The sequence below is a fragment of the Mustela nigripes genome, chromosome 4 (assembly GCF_022355385.1).
Source record: "Mustela nigripes isolate SB6536 chromosome 4, MUSNIG.SB6536, whole genome shotgun sequence".
NCBI lineage: Eukaryota > Metazoa > Chordata > Mammalia > Carnivora > Mustelidae > Mustela > Mustela nigripes.
The window spans coordinates 187,663,484-187,678,848 of NC_081560.1; the positions used below are offsets into that span (position 1 = coordinate 187,663,484).

The following is a 15,365-nucleotide window of genomic DNA, read 5'->3' on the forward strand; positions in this document are numbered from 1 at the left end:
GGGGCAGGTGAGGAGGGGGCAGGTGAGGAGCGGGCAGGTGAGGAGCGGGCAGGTGAGGACGGAGCAGAAGGACAAGGTCTCCCCTTACCTTTCACAGCCAGGTCTACACTGGCTCTGGGCAGTGGGAGGGGCATGGGTCTGTTCTAAAGCTGAGCATCTGGGCCTCGGGAGGCCCGCACAGGAGAGGCCCCCCTCCGGTCTGGGGTTGGGAGAGTACCCTGTGCCTCCGAAGGGAACACAGAGAATCAGAGTCGTCTGTTCCCAGATTCCATGTCGATGATCATGGCAGAGATGGACGTGGACGTATGGAAGCCAGCAGCCGTTTGAACGTGCAAAGTAGTAATAGAGTTCTTGGCTTGCTAAGGGAGAATTTCCTAATCCAAAGAGGCTGCCCCCGACTGTGGGGTAGTTAGGGAGGTGCCATCATGTGCCATTGTGTTCGGAGGCTGGGGTCTGTGCTTCAGAAATACTCTCAAGAAGCAGGAAGGGGTGTGCGTGGGTCTTGCTGAGCAGCTGTCCATGGATAATGCTTTAAAATTTCGCCAGATATTTAGAAGCCCAGCTTGATGGTCGTAGGTTGACAAAATGGGTCAAGAAGGCGGATCTGTCCTCCAGCCTTAGCAACGTGTGGTCTTCCAGGACCCCCACCCCTGCCTTTTCCAGGTGGCTTGCTGTGGGGTGGCCCGAAGATGGTTCTCCCAGACTCGTCCTTTGGGGAGGTTTCCCGCCCCCAGTGAGATCAGCAGCCCCTTTCAGCCTCTCATACGTTAGGAAATGCAGAAATTAACAGCTTTGCGGACGCCTAGAAGGTAAACAAGGAAACTGTGAGACTTGGCAGCGTGTGATACCCGTGAGAATCTGAAGCCGAGAGGATTCAGAAGCATTGTGCAGGGTCCCCCGCCCACCGAGTGAGTTACCGCGTGGAGGCAGAATGAACTTGCTCCTTGACTGATGCCAGGGCGGCCGGCGCTCCGTGGCTGGGGCCTCTTGCTTTCCCACCGCGGGCGGCGTGCATGATGCTGTCTTGTATTCTCTCCTTTGTAGTGGTTTTCTGCCCTTTGGGCAGCCCATCTAAATTAATTGCACCCCTCAACGCACTCCAGAGTCCCTGTGCCTGAGGGGGAACGGCTCTGACAGTAGATGGGGCCCACCTCAGTGTCCCCAGAAACACCGGGATCAGAGGGAAGGCAGCCCAGACAGAGGAGCTCCTCTCTGGGGCCTGCCCATCCAGCCAGATAAGACCGCGGCAAGCCCCAATTCCTGGAGTCTGACTGTATGATTTTGATTTTCCTCTGTGCGCCCTCGCTTTATAAAATTTTAACCTATCAACAAAGTTCGCGTTTTAGATACACTATACATGTGGAAATATACATGGGGTCGTTTTTAAATTAAACGAAAAATGTGCATCTCTCAGTTTCTTAAATGTTGCTGCCTGTTTAAAAGAATGGCTTGCAGATTCCCCCTTGGCAGTGCACCTTCTGCCCATCTGAATGTTTGGCGCACTCCTGGCCAAGGGTGTGTGTAGAAAACAGTTTACTTTTGTCTGAGTTTGGAAAGATTGCCTGGTTCGGTCCGTCTCAGAGCTTGACACGTCAGAATAATTTTAATTTCTCCCCTACAAGAAGCAGTTCTGATCAATTGATTCTAAATGCTGCAGTTTTATTTTCTTCTTTGGGAGGTCTGGATGCACAGTACCGTGGTGTGGTCTTTCCATATCTTGTGAGGCATCAGGACCAAGCCCTGCCGCCCGGAGCCACTTCCTGCTGGAGTGCCCGCCCTCCTGACCTCGCCTGCCCGGCTCCCTGCCTCCTCAGTGGAGTTCCCCTGTTCCATGTCCTCACACCACCTCATTCCCAGGGTCTAGCTTGGCAGGCGTCCTCCCCCCACGCCACCTCTGCCCCTCGGAAACAGCAGCTGCATCTGGATGCCCCAGGGACAGAGCTCCATGCTTCTGTGGTCAGGCTGGCTGGGGCTTCCGGGAGCCAGGCCACTCCCACAGACCCCCTTCTCCCTCCAGCCCTCCCAGGAGGTGTGTGGTCAGCCTGAGCCTTTCCAGGTCTTGCTGGCACACGGACCACAGAGGAGCTTTCTCTGGGGTGAGAAGAGATTTTAGGGACTTGCTTTGTCAGTGTCGTCCTCAACGCACGCCTTTCATGGGTCCTCCTGGGGCAGCCACTGGTAGACACTGGGAATGTAAAGAAAAGGCTGACTTCCCCTGCCTTGAAGGAATTACAGCTTCACTTCGGGGATGGAGACCCAGGAAGAAAAACAAGCAAACAAAAGTAAGCCACAAGGCCAACCGGATTTGCCTGTGCAGCCCAGCCCACAGTGGTCTCCGCAGCCTTGGGTTAGCATCCCTGCTGCCCTGCTTCCTTGTTCTGTGTGCCACTGGCCAAAGTCAAGGGGCTGCCCAGGCCTCGGTGTTCACTTCTTTAAAATGGGACACATCTTGCCTATTTCACAGGACTGGCTGTAGTCTGCGGGAGAGACATCGTAAGCGGCGCTGGATAGGATCCTGAACCCAATAGCTTCTCTCCCCTTCCCTCTTTTGGAAGATGATGCCGTTCCTGGCAAGACCAGGAAGCTTTCCGGTTGTGGAATGCCGCTGTGCTGGGGGACGGCCCCTCCGGACACGAGCAGATCTGTCCACGGGAACGGACCTCCCCCACCCCCAATTTTAAATGTGCTTATTTCATCTTTTCAGACGTGCTCAGTATTGAAGCAGCAGTCTGCCTCGGGGCCTGAGGCTACAGGAAGGGCTCCTGAGATGAAGGCTGACTTCTGAGTGTATTCTGGTTGCTCGGTTTTTGTTCTAATTCTGTACTTTGAGAAACTGATAGTTGTGGTTTCATGCTAACACGTGGGCGCCCTGACCCATACAGTCCGTGATCTCTCTGCACGGCCACGGCTCCTGGCGTTCTTGCTTAGTTTAAAAAAAAGAAAACAACAGCAGTTCAAAGTTGAATTCACAATTACTGCTTGCGTTTGGTTACCGAGTGAATTCTGCGCATTCGTTTGTTGACCCCACCGCTGACGGAGTGCTCACCTGCTTCTGCGGCCCACTGGTTCTTCCCTGTTTGGTTTTTAGTTCGGTTTGACTCAGCCCTGCAGTTTTGCTTCTGCCTGTGATAGCCTGCTGCACCTCACTGGTCTCCATTGTGCACTAAAATGACTCAACTTTACTTTGGAAGATAGTTTTGAGCATTTCTCCCAATCCTGAGGTATTATGGGTATCTTCTGCTGCTGCCGTCTCCCCGTGTGCGGCCCCAGCAAACACACTTCTAAGGAACTCTTCCCCGCACTTTCCCAGGTTCTTTGAGGGGATTGGAAGGAGTGGGCTCGTGTGTAAGTTCTCCGTACGAGAAGCAGTTCCCCTTACTGCCAATGACCTCACCTCTTACCGCCGACGACCTCACCTCTTACCCCGCCGTCAGTGCCTCCCCCACCTTCTTCGCTACTCGAGGCTCTGCCGTACTCTGGGAACTCTGTGACTTCATTCGTTACCCAATCGACTGATCCCTAGTTGATTTTTTGTGCATTCTCTGGAATTTTCTGAGAACGAAGAAGTCTTACTTTCTTTCCAATCTCTGGGTCTTTGCTTTCTCTTTCTTGCCTTATTACATTGACCCGGCGTCCAGTACGCCGTTAAATGTGAGTGGTGAGAGTAGGTATCCTTGCCTCGTTCCCAGAGTTAGCAGGGACGCTGCCACCAGAGATGACATTAGCTGTAGATTTGCCCAAGTAGATTTAAAATTCCCTGGTATTACAAGAACCATTTCTTCTGCTCTTTTGGCCCCTGACCGACTTCACGGGTCAGCTTTTTAATGAGTGCCACAACCTGCTGTAACTATGTGCTACGGAGGATTGTCTTTGGTTTTCAAATATCCAGCCTGGCCGTCACTAAGATGAGAAGTATTCTATTTCGGTGGAAAACACAGTGGAGTGCGTTAGCTATTTAAGGGTAGGGTGCCCGAAACGTGTAGCAGTACAGGTGCACAGTGACAACGGAGCACGGTCTCCAGCGTGACGCTGCCCTACTGGCCACTTGTACATGAACCAGAGGTTCGTGTCTACCCGCCGAGGCATGGATAGACAGGACGTGGTGCGTGGCGTGTGGAAAATGGACTAGTATTCATCCACAGAAGGGAATGAAGAACCAGTCTGTGTGATAATGTGGCTAAACCTCAAAAATCCCAAATAAAAGCAAGCAGGTTACAAATGGCCACGTATTATAGATCTCACATGAGTGAAATGTCCAGAATAAGCTGATCCGTGGACAGCAAGTAGACTCGTGGCTGCCGGAGGACGGGGTGGGGAGCGGATGGGCTGGGTTGCTAATGAAATCATGGGCATGGCCTTTCTGTTACGATGATGAACATGCTCTAAATTTAGGTGACGGCGATGGTTGTAGAGTCTGTGGTTATGCTACAAAGCCCTGAATCGCACACAGGTGGACGTCAGGGTGTGCAAATTTTATCATAATGAGATGTTAAACACAAAACGGACATAAAAGCTGAAGTGTTGGGGAATGAGCGGGCTGGAAAATGATGCAGCTGGAAACCGGGGGGAGGGGCCAACCTGCGAGGGTTTTAAGAGGCGGTGTCTAGGAAGAGGGACCCAGGGTGCTGGCTTGGGGGAGGGGCATCTAGGCCTGGGGCTAGACACCACGCTGCCCCATCACTGACACCAGAATTCACAGGGGAGTTTGGGGACAGGACGCTTTTGAAAGCTGATGTCCACAGCAAAAAAGTTATCACATACAAAGACCTCAAGAAGATCCCAACATGGAGCGAAACTGAGAACATTCAACTAGTGCTATAGCGAACGGGGCTGGAGTGAGCGGCCGGCTGGCTCCTGGTACCCAGAAAACTAACCCTTCCTTTTTTCCTCCCCTCCCCCGCCTTTTCTTTTGCAGACGATAGCCTTTGCTTTCCCTTGGTGAGTACAGAACCTTTTCAAATTTATTTTTTAACTGATGTGTTGTTAACTAACAACAACAACAAATAAGTGTGTGGGATTTAATTGTTAGAGAAACATTATTTCTAGAGAGAGAAGACCCGTATGGTCCATATATTGTGGTAGGATTGTATGCGTGAACTTGCTTGAACCGGACTGTACCACGCCAGATTTGCTGCATCGTTTTGTGCGTGCGTGCCGCGTGTTTAAAATCCGGCTCAGTGGTTCAGGCTCCCGAACGGGGCCGGTGCGAGCGCAGTTCCCGCGCGCTCCCCCTGCACGGACGTGTCCGTCCCTCGAAAGGGTCTTGCTTTCCTCGCTGCACCCATGGGACGCCTGCCGGGAAACACAGAGGCGCATAATCGCGTCGATGGTAATTGCCTCTTAAATTGATCTGCTGTGGGAAAAACCTGCTGAAAAGGAGCTTTTCTGGATTGCACTTTGGGTTAAAACAGAAACAAAAACAACCGTGTCATCGTCACATACTTTTATGCCTTTTGAGATCGGGCACGATTCCACGGTCTTGACGTCCCGGCTCTCAGGAAAACAAACACCACCGCCTCTTTGTGTCTTACTCCATCAGCTCCCTGGTATGAAGTTCCCCAAAGAGGTCGCGGGAGGAAAATCGCAGAGCTTTGGAAGGGGTTCCAGCATGTGGGCGAGCGGCGCCTGGGTGCGTGGTGTGTGTTCCCCCCGTGAGTGCACCAGCTCGTACGCAGCCAGGAAGTTGGGTTTCCTACATGCATCCCCTTGTTTGGCATGCTTTGACTCTCTCCTGAATTATTTTAAGGTCAGCGGGTTGCTGTCTGGCTTTGGCTGGCCCCCTCAGTTGCTGTCGTGACGCTGTTCCCTGTGGGCATGAATGCTTGTAGTCTCCCTGGTGTGAGCAGATGCATTTGGGGTGTATGGACTGTTGCGCCCTATCTCCAAGGAATGCACACACAGTCAGCGATTTATCAACAGAGAGAGAACGGGAAAGGCTCCGTGGGTCACCTACGGAGCTGATTGGGCTGTCCCCATGCTCTATCACGTCATTGTTGGATGTGGGCGATCTTGGATGGCGTGATCTCCTTGGGCGTATGTCCACAATGGGCTCCAAGAGGAGGGATGTTACTGGGATAATATTACTGGATGAGACTTAAGCACAAGAAGTCTGCGATCCCTTATTGCCTCGGAATCCCAAGCGAGAGGTGTTGCCCCATCCTTACTGGTTTGGAGAGATATCACGCACGCTGCTTTTCAAGAGCGGTGGTTCCCTTTCCTGCTGGGATGAAACACTGGAGGGTCTTGCCCCACAGTCGCCTCTTCTTCCCAGATAGAAGATCTCGATTATGACCTGTTAAAAGCATCTGCCTCTTGCCTTCCTTGGCTCTCCGCTCAGCACTGGCCCCCACACCCAGTCTTGCCCTTAGCCTTTTGGAAGGTTTCCTGTCCTCTTGGTATGTGGGCCCGTAGCCTGGCCTGTCGCTCAACCGAAGGCCATCCTTCGCCTCCGTTTCAATAGGACGGTAAAGATTGCTTTGGGAAGCTGTGAGTTCTTAGGTAGAAAGTGCTTCTATTTCAGGAATTTTCTCTTCCATGTGAGCAAAGGCTGTCCCAAGCATGACCCCCCTTGTGGTGGCTACCTTATTTGATGCTTTTGTTTGGAACCTGCTCCTGGGAGGAAGGGGTGGACCACCACGGTGATCTCAGGGCCCGTGGCAATTTCATTGCTAAACATTTGAGCTTTGTTCCAAGAGCTTCAAGATTTCAACTAATAGGAATTTATTTCTAATTTGTGGGGTTAGAAACCAGCTTTTGAGTCCATTGGAATGAAATAAATAGCTCCCTTTGGGCAGGGCAGGGGAGAACCTGAACCTGGCCACTGTCCCAAGCTGCCGTCCGCAGGTGGTGGGCTTGCCGTGGGGCAGGAGCCCAGGAGATGCCTGCTGGCTGAACACGGGGACATGGGGAAGCCCCGCTGCCCTCAGCCTGCAGTCCCTTCTTAGGTTCACTGTGATGTGTCAGTGAGCTCGTGCCGAGTCAGAGGTTAATAAGATCATTGTAACTAACACTGTCACATAATTAAGGCAGTTGTTTTCGTTTAAAGAAGTCGTTCAACTGTATAGCAATGTATGTGCCGTTACTGTAATGGGGACCCAAAGGTGTTCTCTTCTCTAGCAACAATCTCTGATTCTTCATTTTAAAAAAAGGCACCCCGGGGGCACCTGGGTGGTAGTTGGGTGTCTGACTCTTGGCTCAGGTCATGATCTCATGAGACATGAGACCGAGCCCTATGTTGGGCTTCTCGCTCAGCATGGAGTCCGCTGGGGAGTCTCTTTTCCTGTCGCCCCCGCCCCTCCCCCCACTCATGCGCATGTGTGCTCTCTCTCAGATAAATAAATAAGTAAAACAGTAAGAAAAAAGCCATTCTATGTTAATATCTGAACTTAAAGAGAGAGTCAACTTTTTGCTCTTTCACTGGATTAAGTGGGACCTTTTTGGCATGACCAACCACCATTCTCATGGTTTTCTGTTGTTTCTCGTTTCTCCTTTTTTGTAATATGTAAATATGGACTTGGGAGGGGACACCATGATTTCTATCAACCATCAAACATGACCAAAGTTCCCTCAACTAGTGGACGCTTGCAACTCTGCGGGTCTCAGTTGCGTAGTATTTAAATAAAGCGATGGGATGTCAGAATTAAGAATTCATGCAAGACACGCAATTAAGGTTTAAATATCTTTTCCAGGCTCTTTGAGGTCTTATATTGTTATACCAAAGGGTATCCACCAGTAAGTAAAATTAAATGATACTGTAACTTCACTATTTCACTTTGGCTCATGGAAATACCAAAGGAATAAAAGGCAACGAAATTAAAGTGCTGATGTTAACAGTGAATTTAATTTTAAAATTAGCTTAGAACATTCCGTCACTAGCTGTCTCCTCCTTAATGATCCGTCTTTCCTCCTTTGTCAGTTTTAACATGTGTGATTTTTCTCTTCGAAGTCATTTCTCTTCCTGGCTGTTGATTCCAGTGGCCACCATGGCACGAAAAGAAAAGAATCTAAAGGTTTTTTAAATGTTTGGCAAGGCAAAGAGCAAACCGCTCGGAATGTGCTTTCTGGCCACCTTAGCTAGGGCTGAATTTCTGCAGGTGAAATAGAGCATTCTTGTGCTGGTTTCCAAGTCCGCAGAAAGAAAACAAGAAGCTTCACGAATGATGTGCAAAGCACGGAAGACTTGAAAACATTCTCAAATATTTGATCCCTCTTTCTTGCTTTTGCCCTGTTCTTGGGTTTTAATTAGCATCGGTGGATCCTCTGGGTTTCCCATTCGAGCAAAATGTGTTTCTCCCGACAGCGAAGGAGTTCTCCTGTAACTGACTTTGGAAGGCGATCGTAAGTTGGAAGAACGCCTCTGGACCTGCTGGTGACAAACGGATTAATCCCTCCTTTATTTCCACTTCCATTTCCCCCCCCCGGAAAGTTTCCACATTCTTCCAAGAAGGACCTCCTCCAAGAGTCTACTAGGTAACCGTTTGTCATATAGCAAAGCCATGGATATTAAGCGGTCACAGTTTCCACTTAGAGGAAATAGGAACACAGCTTTTCTATATAAGCTCCCGGCTCGCCCCAGACCTGCAGACCCAGCTCAGAGCTGGAATTCTTCGAGAAATCCTTTTCCAGCTACAGGAAAACATGGGTTCTCTCGGGCCACGATGGCTTCCCGGGGTCGTCCCAGCAGGAGAAGAGGTAAGGGAAGCTCGAAGGGGAAACTTCTCACTTTGTATTTAGGTCGTGGTTGTTTGCAATATAATTTCTAAGGCATTTAAAAATTCAGTTCAAGGAAGCAGTCATTAAATGAGCATTTGGCAAGCGCCTCAGTGAACTCTGTCCAGCCCTGTGCAGGAAATCTGGGATTTAGGCTTCAGGAAACTGTTTAGTGCATGGCAGCCTGGCCAGGCGGTGGCCAGGGACGGTGGACAGAAGCCACCTCGGGGCCGGAGGGTTGTCTGACTGCCAGGAATCCAAGGTGAGGTCCACCTTTTAGGAAAAACAGTTATTGTTGACTGGATGACACATCACGATCCCACCCATTGAAAGTTGGACATTTCCTATTTTTATAATCAAACCCACCCTCTTCACTTTCCTTATCAGCTGGATTTGTGAAGCGGCATTTCAGTTAAAAGGGATGCGGTGAGAATCTGGCAATACCTGGTCTTCAGGACTGTGAACTGGTCTAGGAGCTGTGGTTCAGGTTCATGGTGGGGACCGACCTTCTGTGTGTGGTTTCTGTTGCAGGAACAGACAGTGTCCGTGCCCTGTGCCTGACCAGTGACATCGTTCAGACAGGGTTGGGGGAGAGGGAGGAAGATGAGAAATGTAGAAATCCCTTTAGGTGTATGACTTACAGAGAGATTTCTCAGACGCCCAGGGCACTGGAGTCAGGAATGAGGGCTGCTACCCACTGGAAGAAACATAGACCCAGCCCCATTTGATGTGGGAACCATCCCCCACCCCACCGCCTACAGTCCTGTTGACAGGGGGATGTCCCCATGTGAATCAGGACAGTGAGCCACAGGAGGAGAAATCCTCCTGTTCAAAGATTGCCCATTCATGGGGCACCTGGGTGGCTCAGTGTGTTAAGCCTTTGCCTTTGGCTCAGGTCCTGATCCCAGGGTCCTGGGATCAAACCCCACGTCGGGCTCTCTGCTCAGTGGGGAGACTCCTTCCCTCTCTCTCTCTGCCTGCCTCTCTGTCTGCTTGTGATCTCTGTCTGTCAAATAAATAAAGAAAAATCTTAAAAAAAAAAAGATTGCTCATTTGACGTGACCTTTTTTTTAAGATTTTATTTATTTATCGAGAGAGAAAGAGATAGCTAGAGAGAGCACAAGTAGGGAGGGGGGGGGAAGCAGACTCCCCGCTGAGCAGGGAGCCCGGTGTGGGGCTCAATCCGAGGACCCTGGGATCATGATCTGAGCTGAAGGCAGAAGCTTAACTGACTGAGCCACTCAGGGTCCCCCGAGGTGACTTTTTTGAACAGCTTAGTATGATAGAGTTTGGCATAATATTTAAAATGTTGGAAGATAGACGATCTCTATGGAGTTGCTGATCAAAACTATGTCTCTGAGTAGCTTTTCTTCTTGTTTAGAATGGAAATGAGCATAAGCGACAAGCCAAACAAATTGGATTTGAGTTATTTTAGGGAGGGGGCTGACTGGATTCTAACAACTTGGAAAAAATATGTTGATGGTGTTTAACTGATTTCAAATAACCCTAGTAAGATTGGTGTGCTATCTGAAATGACACAGATTTTGTGTTCGAGTGCTGTCTATAAAAATGTGCTTAAAACCCCCATGGCACCACGTTGCTGCTGAGAAAGGGATCTTCTCAAAGACGTCATGTTGGTGGAAATTATTATTCACAAAAACAGGACCTGATCTATTTCCTGTTTTGCCAGATAACTTAAATGCCTTATGCTGAAAACATAAATTGCGTTTATAATCCCGCACACATGCGTGTAGAGCACTTTACAGTTTACAAGTCGTGCTCAAGGTCACTGTTTCGCTCAGACCTCCGAGATTGCCGGGGGCAGCTGGGTGTTCGTCCTCAACTCCACCTTGAAGCTGAGAAGACAGAGACCCCGGCGGGCTGGGAGAAGGGCGGTGGGCAGACGGTGGCGCGGGCCTCATCAGCCTCCAGGGGAGCCTCCGCTGTGCACGGGTCCCCCTCAAAGCTCAAAGCCAGGCCCCTCTCACTAGCACCACCCACAAGGAGGAAGCCGACCCGCCGAAAAGAAAACGTTTTCCATTATGAATACTGTCATTTTGCGGTTATGCAAGTATTAGAGAACAGTTATGAGTAAGGACATAGCCCGTGGATTCGGCAAACAGGTTGCTGGCAGATAATTATATTTTGGAACAACTTAATGATCGGTTGAGTTGATCTTGGCCAGAGTTCCAAATGTTTCCGCACGTTATCTGCTGACCAAATCGAGTTTTCTAATCTCTCTTCACACACTTGCCAGGCTTCCTTTCGGCACAGCGCGGGGTTGGTCCATTCCCTCGGCCAGCATTTACCGGGTGTCCCCTGTGGGCTCATAATTGTGCAAGGTCTTGAAAAATGAAGTGGTAAGTCCTAGTTCTGACTCCAGGAAATATCGCCTGTAGGACCTGTGCTTGAGTCCTTTCGGTAGCAAGTGTAATTGTGTATTTTGCACGGGAGGCTAGGAAAAGATTAGATGCACACAGAGTATAGTTCCAGAAAGCTGAATGACTTTGATGCGTCCCTTTGTGCCCTGAGTCATACCTTCTTTGTCTCAAAAATAAAGGGCTGGGTGAGAATTTTTTAAAGGCCCCTTGTAGACATAAAATTGATGTTCTTGGGGGATGTCTGTCTGGATTCTGAGTTAATACGGAAATCGCCCTAACGTCGCCACTGCTGTGAATCAGCCAAGCCTGCGCCAGATACATCCATTGCCTTTCCTGCTGCGAGGAAGTCTGCACCTCATGGTGTAAATGTTTTATAATCTTCACCAGAAAAGAAAGCAGCAAAGGATCGTTCCACTCCTCCTGCCGCCAGAGGAATAAGGAACCTAGAAAGGAGGGTTTTATGAATGGGGAAAACATTTTTGAAAAGCAGTCTTCTTTCTGTGGTGTTGCTGACAGGCAGGAAGTAAAAACTGGGCATTCCTGGGCTTCGATTTTAAAACCTCTGCAGAAGCAGTAGGTGGTAACATAAAGGCACCTTCTCCCCACTGTTCTGAGATGCATTCTGGCAAGTGGTTCTGGGGCTGTTGATGCTCTGCTCCACCTGGAGAAGGGACTCACCGGGAGGGTGGATTGCTGGATCTTGTAGGAAACCATGGAAACCCCCGATGCCAGGTTGCTTCCTTCTCCTGCGAGTCATCCGCAGAAGGCAGGCTGGAAAGTGCCGGTCGCAGAGACGGAGTCAGGGTGCTGCATGTAGCAGTGTGCGCGAGATCCCACTCAGAGCCATCACTGTTTCCAAGTCCTGTTTCTGGCTTCCTTCCAACCTGAAGTCAACACCGACATTCTGTTGTGCTGTTTCCTGTTGTGGGTGGATTTATTTAATTTTTAATGAGTGATTCACAGCCCATGGCTGTGTGTTTTCCTCCTGCTGAGAATGAAGACCTATTTCTTTTAAAAATCACTTTTGCTGTAATCTAGGTAAGGTGGTGCTCAGCATGTCTGAGACAAGGGGACACGGCGCTGTGCCGTAGGGAAGGCGTTTCGCCTCTCCCCGGGGCTCTGATGGACTAAAGTGATGAGGTCATCCCATGCCGGAGGGGGTTCTCGGTTAGAGGACGTCAGACCTCATGAAACATCTCCAAACCCTCCTTTCTATAAAAATGTTTTTAAACGCTGTGCAGCTGTTTTGAACATTTTTTTTTTCATGTTGCTACAAATCCATTCCACTTGGAAAGCCACGTGGTCGGTCTCCCTCCCAGAGAGCCCAGGAACATAATCAGTTTCCACTCAGTCAAGCTTCCTCTCTGTCCGCCTGTTTACTCCAAGTGGCTCTGTCCACCCAGCTGGGCTCACGTACCCTTTTGCTCCATAACCTTAATGGAAAATAGCGCCGGGGGTCGTCTTGGCGGCCAGGGCTGTGGAGCTCCTCCCTCAGGGTCGCTCCTGGCCTCAGCAGCTCAGCCCTGTGCCTGCAGGTGGATGGCGCGTGTGCCCCACACCCAGCCCCCAGGGCCCCAGCATGGGTTTCCTGTGCGAAGTCAGAAGTCCAAATACCGCTCCGATATTCAAGGGCTTCACCAGAAACCTTAATACTGCATCCGAACTACAAATACCACTTCAAGAATCCAAGTACCAGCCAGTTATCCAAGGACGTCTTCTAGAAATCCGGGCATCATGTCAGAAAGCTACGTATTCAACCAGAATCCCAAATGCCTGGTCGGAAGCCCGAGGAGCTTGTCTGGACATCTGTCATATCCTGGGACACGGAGAGTCTTCATTTGTCACTAGAATGTGTTGACCCCTTTCTGAAATTCATTTGAAAGGTAAAAAGAAAAAAAGTAACTTTTATTTCGACTGGTCTATCGTGCATTTTATGGAAATTTCTCAGTTGTGTAAGTCAGTGTCCCTGGGAAACCTGAACCACTTTGGAACCACAGTCACAGCGTGTCGCAGGCCCGGCGGGGGTCTCAGCAGACGCTGGAGGAAACTGTTCCTTGACGTTTCTGATCCCGATTCCGGGAAAGACAGAGAACTGGTGTCAGTGGGGGCTCAGCAATCCCAGTGGGAAGTTTCCTAAACCCACGGGAAAGGGTTCTCTCGGAGGATATGATTAAAAGAGAATTAAATCCTCATCTTGGGAAATGAAAAGTCAAGTTAAGAGAACTGCGTGATGAAGCCCCCAGTTCACCCATGGAAAACGCATAGTTCCTCGAACTCCTGTTTTCTACTCTAATTTGCAGACGAGGTCTGATGTCACTAGCGCCTGGTTGGATCCTTTGCGAAGGGAGAGAGAGCAGTGGATTTGGCTGCGTGCTGGCCGGTGACCTGTGGGTAGGGCCCAGCAGCTCGGGGACCGCGGTGTCCTAACGTGGCTCCCCAGGCGTTGCCCAGCACCCAGCAAACCCCTGACTCCACGGATGCTGGTGAAGGAGAGGATGAGTGAGGTCAGGCAGAGGATGTGGGGCGCAGCAGGCAGTCAGCGGAAAAGAAAATGCCAGCTTTGCACCCTGCACAGCGCCTGGGGGGCACTTAGCGTGCACGCGGCCAGCCGCATAAGGTGCTCGATTGCTTGTTCAAAAAGCAGGACAAAAAGCTTTTTCCTTTCTTCCGTGGTCTCTCTCTGGACTTGTCACGCTGTTGTTTCTGTCTTTCTTCTTCTTTTTTTTTAATCTTCTATTTAATGACATGCTCAGTGGGGCACAGACATACTTTAGGCCGTATAGACCCTCCCTGAAGCCTGAGACTGTGCCCCTGCCCCTTGGTGACTACTTCGGGGCTAGGAAGCAGACAGTCAGGAGCCTGTCCTGGAGGGGTGGCAGAGGCTGGGCCAGGTGTGACAAAGGCTCCAAGCCCTTGGCTGGGCCACCATTGTCCCATCAGACTGCACTAAGTAGAAGCTCAGAGAGAAAGTTAGTGCAAAGTAGGTGTGAAACCCCATGCTCCGTGCCCTTCTGAGTAGCGGGCTCTTGGGGACGGCTCTGGTGTCACACCCCCGAAGCAGGTCAGCCACAGAAATGATGGTCAGAGCACTGGAACGTTCACCCATGGATTTCGTAATAAGGGGCTTCTGTTCCCAACTAGCGCTTCAATTGTCTGATCCGTCCTTCGATTCTGGGAAGGTGTGTCCTGCCCCCCTGCGGCCAACACTCCTCTCTGACTCCCAGTCCCACTTCACAGCTTCCTGCCACCCTCTTGACGTTGTCATCCAGCACCTCCTACTCCTCGGAAGGGGGCACTGATGTACTCGGGCCCCTGCTGGAAAGTAGGCACGGAAGGGAGCGCGTAATAAGCATTAATAATACTTGTGCCACTTTCTGGAGCAGGTGGCCCCCACCCCCAGCATAGAGCACAGAGCAGGGGTTGCCATGACGTGGCTGTGGCAGCCGGGGGACGGCGTTCAAACACCAGCTTGTCCTTAGTGGACTGCCTGACAGCAAAACAGTCAAGTGCCTTTTCTGGCCTCCATGGGAAGGGCTTCAGTGGGTGCCCAAAGCCCTGAGTTCTCGGGGCCGGTGGATTGGAACAGCGGCACCCAGTGACCCGGCCAGGGCCCCGTGGACGGTCTGGATCCTGCAGGTGGGTTTGGAGCTGGGCAGCCCCAAGGGTTTCTGGGGTTCCATAAATAACGTCGTGCAGTAGATTGTCACAAACACCTACGTGAAAGCCTGGTTCTCCTGGGATGCTGTAGGGTTTGGCCGGTCCTTCTGGATGTTGTAATAGGACGACTAAAGGAGGCATTGTTGGGGCTATCTCGAGGCTGCTGATTGTTGGAAAGAACTGTCATGTCAGGAGCCTCGTCCTTCCTACGAGCCCCATGGAGCATTTCTCCCCATGTTTGTATTTGTGCTACACACACACTCACACTGGAAGAAAAAAAAAACCCAGACCACCTTGAACTAAATGGCCTTGACCTCTATTTCTCAAATGTGTGTTAGCATGAAGTTGGGGGCTTTCTTGGAGAGTTCGGCGAGCGGTCTTCTCCCCCTGCACCTACCTTAGCTGACAGCTCTGGCATTAAAAAGGTCTCGTTTCTCTGGGCAGATTCATGTCATGCACTTCTTGTTGCCAGGAATCAGTGCAACCGGCTTCTCATTTCAAGATGATGTAAATTCTTGTGTGTTATTCCCGGTGCAGACGTGGAACCATGAATGATGTCTAATTATTTCGAAGGGAGAGAGCCTGTCCAAGAAGGACATGACATTCCAGAAGCTTCCG

The 15,365-nt window shown here is 50.6% G+C and overlaps 1 protein-coding gene across 8 annotated transcripts in view; it reads left to right on the forward strand.

Annotated features, from left to right (window-relative positions):
- PTPRE (protein tyrosine phosphatase receptor type E) overlaps positions 1-15,365 on the forward strand; it is a 148,666-nt gene that overhangs the window by 52,733 nt on the left and 80,568 nt on the right. The window contains exon 2 of one of the 8 annotated variants that reach the window (XM_059398813.1): positions 4,916-4,938. The exons of the other annotated variants lie outside the window; for them this stretch is intronic. The gene's annotated coding sequence lies outside the window, so the exon portion shown is untranslated. The remainder of the gene's footprint in view (positions 1-4,915; positions 4,939-15,365) is intronic. 8 annotated transcript variants of the gene reach the window in all.